Consider the following 11,324-nt stretch of genomic DNA (forward strand, 5'->3'; position numbering starts at 1 on the left):
CTAGGAGGTCTTCCACGGAAGGTCAAAGAGGGAGTAACCAAAGGAGCTCCGGGATGAATAGATCTCAGGAAGTCGTGGCAGAAAGCTAATGTTTAAAGTACCAGAATGATTTGGAGCTAATATATTAGACGTACAACTAACAAAGAGCCCACAAAGGAGTGTTGACTCCTCCAAGAAGCACAAGCCTTTGTGCATCATTTGAGAGAGATGAGATAATGTGGAAGCCAATTAATGTGTCAAACATCAGGGTGATGTGGAGTGTCTTTATTGGTGCAGGACTCACAAGCCACAAGGATGTTGAATCTTCCTGGAGGTTTGCTATTTACATGATTCTAAAAGAGATAGGGACAATAATTGATGGAAGTCGGGGGAACAACAATTGGTGAGATTAATTCCACTTCCCTAGAGTCTATCTCCTAGAGGGTTTTATTACACACACTTTTGGGCAGGCCGAGATGACATGTAGTGGGTTGCGACATGAAGCAAGCATGGTAGTTGATGAGACCAATAAAGATAGGTATGTGTCCTGAAATGTTTTCCCTAGGCATCTGGAGCATTAAAAAGGAAATCAGAGAAAATCAAAGGCTAGGAAACATGTCCCAAGTGGATTAAGAGTTGTGTGCCAAAGTTAGGACTAGGTCACGAGGCTTGTTTGCACCATGAGAAGTGAGAGGAACGCTTAAGTGCTAGGAGCTAATAAAGTGGGACACACCTATATGTGATGTATGCGTGCCTTTGGCTTTGGTGGCTATTATTACAAAGATGTATTGGATCTGGTGGTTTTATAAAAAGGGTTTGAACTATGTCGTTATGACTCCTCCCACTTGATTTTAAATGAGTATTAAAAAGGGATTTATCTCACTAAGTTGGTTTTGTAGGAAGTGCATTTTGGCCATAGGCTTGGAACTGTGGGTTTTAAGCAGGCATATTGGCACAACTAGTATTAGGCTAACATCAAATATGCATCCAAAAAACCAACCTGACAACAACCAGGGTCAAGACTTGTCCAAATATGGTCTATTTGATCTTTTTAATTTGGAGTATAATTGTGTGTCAATTCGTGCAAATGAATTAATTCCATATATTCAATTAGTTTTTTTGTTCTTAGGCTATTTGAATGCATATCAAAATTTAAATCACCAATAATAATCAAGATACAATGGTCATCAAGAATGTGTAATTTGGAAATTGATATTATTTCAATGATAGTAGAGACATGAGTAAAAGGTGCAACATATATGTTCATTATGCAAATTGTTCGTATTACATAGATTTGTGACATCACAAACTCAAATTTTGCATTGCAAAAGATTTTTGTTTTATCTGTTTTTTTATGCAAGAACACCATGAACATAGTATGACGAATTCCAATTGATGTTAGGAAACTTATGTTTTCTAAATAGGTATTTTGTGTGTGTTTATTACAAGAAAATAACCATAATGTCCATAATGTCTTCGTCTACTTGAATATCATCAAGATGTGCATGCAAGCTATGCGTGTTTAGAGAGACCGATGCAAGTACAATGGAATATGCAAAATACTTAGGAAAAACATCAAAGTTCCACAATGCATTTTCAATAAAGCGCTTCATTTCTCTGTCTATCTTTTTGTTAACATGGAATTTTTCATGTGTTAATTTCTTAAACAAGAACAATTAATGCATGGTTTTTACTCATAGAAGAGTTTTATACACTAATAAATGTGTTATAATGTTACTTGGGTTAAACACAAGTCTTTCTAAAGTCAACCCTTGTGCTCTATGTATTATCTTAGCACAATCTAGTTGATCCGAGTGGATCCAGAAATAGCTCGGTGGCCTTGAAAATAGCTCAAAAATAAATTCAGCAGATGGAAGTGAAACTAGGACCATATTGTAGTGCTCATCTCCTTGATTCGAACGGTGTGAACAACACTTAAATCCGAGTTTGTGTGCTCAAGTTATAGCTAGTCAAATTTATGGTCAAACTGGGCCAAGTGGCAGTCACTAACGATGCAACAATTTGGCAGAGTCTTGGTGCATGGAAAACGATCGTTGGAAAGGGCGAATTTGCCGCCTCCTTAATTCATCCAGTAACCCTTAATTTCCGGTGGAATTTTTTTAATTATCTATATATATATATATATATATATATATATATATATATATATATATATATATATATATATATATATATATATATATATATATATATATATATATATATATATATAAGTTTTGGGGGGCGAGCTGCCACCCCCACCACCCCCAATGATACTACCAACAACATTATATAATATATATTTAAATAGGGTGGGAGCCCCCCCCGAGAGACCTGCCCAACCCCGGTGGAACCATGTACACAGATCGTCGCATATTATATTAACCACCGACCATATAAAAGATTCAAGCTATGTATTAAAACAAATTCGCACCAAGTATGGGGTGGGCAGGTTTTGAACCCAAGCCACCCCCACATAATCCACCAATGGTTACCAACGAGCCACGACTCATGCTTTGCTAACTCCACCACACAAAATGTTATTTAACCCTTCATTCATGCCATTTGAGCAGATGGGCAGAGGGCGGACCAGTGGAACCTTGAGCGACCAAAACTATGAGCGAGAAATCTATTTAGATGTTGAAAAGATTCTCTTGGAGGGCCAGAGGTGCTAGTTTCGGAATTTGACAAGTTTATAGTCATTTTTGCACGTTTTCTTGTCAGGAGTCCAACTGTGTAGAATGTTTCTCCATCCAAGGTCTCCAATTTTAGGCCATCATCAGAAATGGAGGTATGAGGGTCATTTTCGAAAGTTGATTGTAATTCATTTCTTTGCTGCCACTTAATGAAAGAAGGCCTCCCCACTTTGAGTAGGTCCCAAAGATGTAGCCCACATTGGGTGAAATCCATAATCAAATCATTTATGTGACTTTGATCTCATGGTTGCTTTATGATTTCCTGTTATTTTTCATGTGTTAGTTGGTTAATATGCTCTTTTATATGCAATTCTATATGCATCCTTGAAGTTAAAAGATCTAGATCAAGTTTGCTATCAGAGCAGGTCTTCTTGATGTGAGTTGCATGAGTGAATGCTAACCAGGAACAAGTTCCAAATAGGTGAAGGAAAACTTAAATCCTTTCATCCCAAAGTGGGGCGTGCACCACGAAGATTAAACATGGTAGACGAGGAAGCTCGAATGGAGGAAGAACGAAATTATCAAAAGATATTCTTCACTATGGAAGAGAAAGTTGAAAAGTTGTTTACAGAGTATGGGAAGACAATCAAGCCTGAGAAAAAAGAACCAGATGATCATGCCTCAGTAAATCATGAAGGTGGAGGAGAATATCCTCCTCACTCTTCATCCTCCAATGATAGTTCTTATTCTTCCTCTTCTCGTCATTCTAACAAGCATAATAGGAATGCATCTAAAATGCCGCTTTTCAAGTTAGATGCCAAATTTGATTTACCTGTATTTAGTGGAGAATATAATGCAAAAAAGCTAGATAACTGGATAAGACAGGTTGAAGTATATTTCTGGATACAAAAAATCAAATAAGATGAAGCCAAGATCTAGCTGACATCCCTTCGATTGAGTGGCACCACTCTTGTCTGGTGGGAAGGAAAGTTGTCTAAAGGTGGTAAGAGTAGTTGTAAACTTCTTTCATCTTAGTCTGAGTTAATTTCTACTTTAAGAGGACAATTTTACCCATTGGGTTACAGATAGATGCCATGATGGAATGGAAACATTTGAAAGAAAGTAAAGATCAAACTGTTCAGAATTTTACAAAGGAGTTTAGAAAACAAGCATTGGCATTGAATATTCCACTAGACACTTATGAGACATTGATGAAATATATTTTCTCTTTGCATAGTTATTTGCATCATTCATTGTTATTATTTGAACCTAAGTCTCTTGATGAAGGTAGTGTGAAGGTCGTACATCTTAAAAGCAGGGGGAAGCATGAGCAATATGACCGCCCAAAGAGGGCAGCAACAACTAAGAGAAGATAAACAAGGCCCTCTTGTACTCATTATGAGAAAGAAGGGCTTGATGAGGAGAATTTATGGAAACTACATCCAGGATTGAGATCTAAGAGGAACGACAAAAAAGAGAAGCAGAACATAGTTTCAACTGTGCAACAACACCAAGAATTTGAATCAGAGGATGATGAGAAGATCATAGCTGTAGGATTTGTAGGTGGTGGACCAATTAACTTAGGATTAGACTCAGGTGATGAAATGAAGATTGCAGCTCTTGGGATTGTAACAAATGGACCAATCGACTTGGGTTCCTATTCGGGCGATGAGACAAATATTTTAGTAGATGTTGTGCCAAAAATGAAAAGGATGCCAAATGCGGCATGGCTCCAAGAACTCGAAGAAATCAACCAAAACATTCAGGCGGAGAATGTTGAACTAAGGAGACTCCTAAAAGAAGCAAAGAAGGAGAAACAAAGGTTGCAACATTAGTTACAAGCCAAGGAGGAGGCCTTGGAAAAATTGCAACATAACAAGCCTGAGGTAAAAAGTGATTCTTCAATTTCATGTACTTTTTATGATGATGATTTCGTTTCTTTTGAGAAACATACTACAAGAATTGGATCAAAATTGTTGAAGAGAATGGGGTATCAAGGAAAGGGCCTTGGAATTAATGGCCAATGCATTGTGATCCCATCAAAGTGGAGGAATTGCCTCGTTATGCAGGACTCATATATGTCCGAAAATAGGTTGGGGAACGTTCCAAGGAAACGAGTGGCCAACCAACGACAGATGATGAGAGCACTTCATCACATTCTAGTGATAGTGAGGGTTCCACAGGAACTTATCAGAGGCACACCAAAAATAAGCGTTCCAAGATGATCCGAAAAGTTTGGAGGAGAAAGAATCATTATAGTTACTACAACGAGGTTGGACACTAGAGGGTCATGTGTCAGATGATCTAGGCCCAGAAAGCACCTCTAAAGAAACTAACAAGAAAAATTGTTCATCAAGTGAATCAACTCCAGAATAATGACCCCTTCACTTTGCTGAGTAAGATATGGTTTTACTAGATATAATAGATTTTCATGGGCACATTTCGTAAATCACACATTGCAAATAATTGTAAAAGTGATGATGTGTTTTCCATCACTTATTAAAGCAACAATGATGTTTTTGGAATTTTGCTGATAACTGGGGTATTGGTTTCCATTATGATGTAAACTTGACCAAAGAGTGTGTGTTATAAAATCTTTGCAAGTATGGGGTTGTTTGAGTCATGTGTGGATTTGTATGTGATTCCAAAGAATGTACCAGATTTGCATAGAATGCAGATGTTGAAAGTGTGGCTTGAAAAGGACACATGCAGTGTGCATACTTTTGGAGGACGAAAAGCTCCTCAGTGGGGAGGAATGATTTGGGTGGATCTAGAAATAGAAGTGACCTTGAAAATAACTCAAAATTAGAGTCATCAAGTGGAAGTGAAACTAGGACCAAAGCGTAGTGCTCATCCCCCTGATTCCAATGGTGCAAATGAAACTTAAATCTGAGTTCGTATGCTCAAGTTATAGCTGGTCAAAGTTTTGGTCAATATGGGCCAAGTGACAACCACTAACGATGCAACAATTTGGTAGGGTCCCGACGCATGGAAAATTAACAGTCGGAAAGGGAGAATTTATCGCTTCCTTAGTTCATCCAGTAACCCTTAATTTACAATGGAATTATATATATAAGTTAGGGGGGAGGCGGGCTACCACCCCCACCACCACCCAATGATCCTACCAATGACATTATATAATATATATTTAAATAGGGTGGATGGGCCACCCCCGGCGGACCCGCCCAACCCCGGTGGAACCACGTACAAAGATCACTGCATATTATATTAATTTTCGACCATATAAAAGATTCAAGCCATGTATTAAAATAAATTCCCACTAAGTATGGGGTGGGCGGGTTTTGAACCCAACCCACCGCCACATAATCCATCAACGGTTACCAACAAGCTGCGACTCATGATTTGGTAACTCTGCCACACAAAACTTTATTTAACCCTTCATTCATGCCATTTGAGCAGATAGGCAGAGGGCGGACCAACGAAACCCTGAGTGACCAGGAGGGCCGAAACCATGAGCAAGGAATCTATTTAGATGTGAAAAGATTCCCTTGGAGGGCCATAGGTGCCACTGTCAGAATTTGAAAAGTTTATAGTCATTTTTGCACACTTTCTCACCAAGAGTCCAACTATGCAGTCTGTTTCTCCATCTGAGGTCTCAATTTCAGGCCATCAACATAAATGGAGGTATAAGGGTCATTTTTGAAAAGTTGAATGTAATTCATTTCTTTGCTGCCACTTAACGAAAGAAGGCCTCCCCACTTTGAGTAGGGCCCAGAGACATAGCCCACATTGGGTGAACTCCATAATCAAATCATTTGTGTGCCTTTGATCTCATGGTTGCTTTATGATTTCCGCTTCTTTTTGGTGTGTTAAGTTACTTGGTTAATATGCTCTTTTATTTGAAATTCTATATGCATCCTTGAAGTTAAAAGACCTGGATCACTAGTTGTATTGGAAATTATCTTCATATTCTGCAATGACTTTTGATTCCAAATAATGGCAATAACGTTGCAACATGAAACACTGGTGTCCATGTTTTTCAATATCTACACCATATAATTCTTGGAATTTTTTTCTTTGTAATTTTCTGGCAGATGAATAAAAAATTTCTATCCAAGGTATATCTTTTCTATTTTCTCCATTTTAAGAATAAGTTTTCAATATTCCATCAACACCATTAACAAGGCCATCCTCGATGTAGTTTTCAACATATAATTCAACGAGCAAATTTTGTTTTAGTAGTATTTTCGCTAGCAGTATCTTTGTTCTTCCATAAGATGCAAAGTTTGTTTGAATACTTTCAAATTAATCAAATGCTTCAAGCACTATTAAATATGTATCCACATAGCACAACTTTTTTTTATTGTGTCTCTACACATATATTTTTTTTTTTTATGTACAATAGATATGGAAAAAGTGGATCAATTGGTGCTTCCCTATAATAATGATGATTGATGAATTCTATGTTAGCATTCGATAGGACTTCCAATATCATTATATTCAAAATTGAAATGAAAGCTATATCTTTTTGATGCATTGGAATATGCAAAACATAAGACTTGACTTTGTCTTGCCAAAAACTATGTGGCACTCTTAACTTGTTCAATATCGGTTGTTCAAAGATCAAAGATCCTTTGACAGGTTGCACTTGATACAAGTCACCATACATTATCAAATCAAAATTACCAAAGTAATTAGTAGGGGTGTATTTTATTTCATGCAATCATTTATCAAGATGATATAAAAGTGTACAACCGACAAAAGAAATCTAATCGATAATCATGACTCAAAGATGTTCAAAGTGCTTTGACAATGTATCAATCTTTTCATTATTGAAAGGAAAGTATTCAAATTTGTTAAAAGGCATGGAAAAGGCATAATGCAATGTGACACCACCAACATTGAAGGCTTCTTTTCCTATACAAGATACCGTGACTTCTTTTAATGTAAGTGGATCATATTCAACTTTGCTATTGTACATGCACACAAGAGATTGGAAGATTTCTCTTGCAACATATGGCTTTCGAGTGGCTGCATTGTTAGAAAATCAAAAGGCAAAAATATTTTCTTATCTAGATAATTAATTGTGACATATTTGAATTCTGATTAGGTTTCCTTATGCCTTCTTTTATCTATCATCAAGAAATTATCAAAACCAAATGTATGAAGATAAAAAACAACAAGCGACATAGTATGTAGGATCTCAGCCATGAAAAAACCCCTCTTCTAGAGGAAAACCCAAAATTCTCTTCTCTTCTTTTAGAACCAAATAAAATGCGATAACCAAGACCTTTTTTCCAAGACAAAGAACTTCTTCAATCCACCAAGCCAGCCTCCCAAGATAGTCCTTCTAATCAACTCCTTCAATATCGCATCAACATTGCATTAATAATGCACCAACCAAGATTTTGACCTTTACTACAGACTTGCAATTTCGACCCCCTTCTGCAATGTAGAAACTTGAACAAGTGACTAAATTAAGAGGATTTTGAATTCCTTTTACTTGACAAATTATCCTTCCTCCTTTGCCTAAGATTCTTATTCTTTTCTAGCCTCTTCAAACCTTCTTCTTCACTTCAAATTGTAGATCAAACTTCTTGCTTGGATGATGGCTCAAATAGGTCAAATTTCACTTCTATATAGCATTCTATGTGGTTGAATTCATTTAATGAGGCCCACTTTTCTTCTCTTGAGGCCGACTTGGTGGAGGAGTGACAAATGACAATTTTTACATAAAAATAATTTTCTTCTTTGATACAATGAGCCCAATAAGGGTCTATTACAAAATGACAAGGAAAATGACATATGACACAAAACCTAGAAACACACAGTGGGTGCTTAGACCTAGAAATAAAATAGATAAAGCATGAAACCCATTCTTATATAATTTTCTTTTACAATAAATTTCCTTTTTCTTTCTTTTGAAAAATACATTACATTATGACTCAAATAAAATTATGAAGGCCGATACTAGTTACATTTCTTAACATGCATCTCCATTCAAAAAACATATATTGGTTCCGAGGGATTCTATTTCTTCTTAATCAAGATATGTTTTAATATTATTGCCCGTTGTTTGTTCAATTGTCTTCTATTCTATAGAGTTGTTTGTCTTATAGTATACATGGTCATTTTACAATATGGTACGATTGATCAGTTGATGTTTATATGTGTTTAATTCTATGAAAATAATGGAGGTCAATATCAATATTGTACTCTTCATATTCTTTACTTGTGTTCAAGAAGAGACCATTGGAAATTGAATTGCTTTCTTTGATCACATCGGTATTGAAATCTCCACAATCATGTAGTTTAATAATGTTTGATGTGTCATCGAGGTCACCCCACACTTTAGGAATCGTATAAGTGAACGCTTGTTCATTTTGTCTTATGCTTTCTTTTAGCATCAAATAGGAATTCATCCAACTAGAGTACATATCTTTAAAAATAGACTCATCAAACCTATATGGCACATATAGCATCAACTTTTCTCAATAAAAGTTGTTTGGGTCCTTATGTTCACTATATCTCATGAATCTTATGACAAATGGCACATCACCATGTTTTTGTTTCTTGCCCTTTTTTTTATAACTTGATGCAAACTTTACTAAACAAATGTGTTCAATAGTTGAAGGTTGTTGCAAATAACAATAAATAATTGAAGCACAAAACACATCCTCTAAATCATCTGGTTCTTGTTGTAATTGTTTTGGTCATTTGAGGATAGAAACCCTTTGATATTTAGGAGACTTATTAATGAATATACATTTTCTTGAAATTGTACACAAAGGAAGGGACAAAAAATATACACAGCTTGGTGTGTGGACATTTGTTGCAAATTTAGCAAAGTTTTTCCAAGTCGAACGATTGTTTGCACAGTATCAAGGTTTGTTTTCCATTATTCTTCTCGAATATATTGAAAAGTTTTTGTCATTGTTCTATCAAGTTTTTTCATGTAACAACTACATTATTTGGATCCTACATAAGAATCAAAAGCAAACTGAGCATTTGTGTTTGCATTATATATTTTTGGAATATGACAAGAAAAAGATTTGTCCATATGTCAACTGGTCTTCTTTTTAGTAAAATCATTGTTCGTTTTAAACTACATTTTATGGCATCAATGTATTCATGCTCGAACAAACCCAAATCTGTCAAGAAGTTGTCAAACATATATGTTTCATTGTATGTGGCATGTTCTAGCATTTCAAAAATAATTTTTGTGTTTTCTTCCTTTTGTCATCTGTGGACTTAGTTGGTTCAAGTATAGTTGTTTTCCTCATTAGAGGAATGGGCAAATTGAACCTACAAGACTTTGTATGATGACAATGTTGAATTGTTTTAAAATCATTTGCAAAATCACAAGACAAATATCTATCTACAAACTGCTCTATCTCAATATTCACACTTCTTCCATAAACTAGTGTATTATTTCTCCATAGAAATGCATGGCCATGTTGACTTCCTCTGTTTTGGAATTCTGTTACAAAAAGTAGACTTAAAATTCACCAAAATAGTTCTTATCATGGGAAATTAGTTTTCGTAGGGAACCTATCCTATTTTTGTAGCAATGTACACATGTTACTGGATCATTTCTTAATAAGTTATGAATTATGTTTTCTATTATCTTATTGTTAGTAGAAGGGTTTCTTTTGTCCTTGATAACTTCTACCACATTGACCCGTGGTTTCCAATGATGGTCACCACAACTGAAGGAAACAAAAAATTCAGTGGACCCAATGTCATATCATTGCATAAACATTCCTACGTAAACCAAGAAAGTAATTTGGATATGTGCGGGTTGTTCTTAGATCCATGTAACCAATTTATGATTTAAGAATATGATCTAAATTTGGACTTGGCTTAACATCCTTTGCTAGTATCTTTCTTTCCTTTAGTTGTCTCTTTCTTATTCTTATCGAAATACAATTGAGAACTTGTTTAAGTATAATGCACACTTCCTTGTAAAACAAATTTTTGATGTGGTATTCAAAGTCATGGTCCTTGTGCAATATTTCCCATTGGGCATTTTTTTGATATGTAAATATCTTTGTAATCTCATTTGCACGTTTTTCTCCATAGAAAGGTTTAGGGAAGCTCATTTCCTCGGAATAATTGTCCTAGAAAATTCCCAATGGAAAATAGCCTTCACCAAGGGCAATGTTCAACTGATTAATTTGAAGATAAAAAATAATAGGTGATTCTATGAAACCATGCAACATTGTTTTTGTCACTGGCTCTTCCTTGTTGTCATTGGTATCGGTCCCTACTTCAATATCTGCATCAACTGCTAGTGTACTTGTGGCCTCTAGAAACATTTCCTTCCAATTGTCATTTATGACAATCCTCTCCATTCAATAAAGCATGGTTTTGCCTAAGGGATGCAATGCTTTCATTACCACATGTTGCTGGAGACAACTATAAGCATAAGCACTTTTGTAGTGGAGTCTTGTTTTTGTTGCCACATCAATTGAATCTATTTATTTTATGTCACAGGGAAGCGTAAGTTGAATTCGAGACACGTAAAAAAGAACATCAATTATACCTCCAATTCGGCCCATTTGTTTACCTCTATATTTTTGATCCAGTTCTTGAAATTTCATGAATGGTAAGTGCATTGAGACTAGTCATTCTTCTAACTAAGTTAGTTTGAATACAATACAAATACTTTTATTTCATTTAATTTATTAAGGGCATGAAAATATGGGAATCTCATCATGATCCAAGGATTTTTGACAATGCCTACAA

Source organism: Pinus tabuliformis, chromosome 3_1 (genome assembly GCF_031772625.1).
Source record: "Pinus tabuliformis cultivar Carrire ecotype Pingquan chromosome 3_1, CPIR1, whole genome shotgun sequence".
NCBI lineage: Eukaryota > Viridiplantae > Streptophyta > Pinopsida > Pinales > Pinaceae > Pinus > Pinus tabuliformis.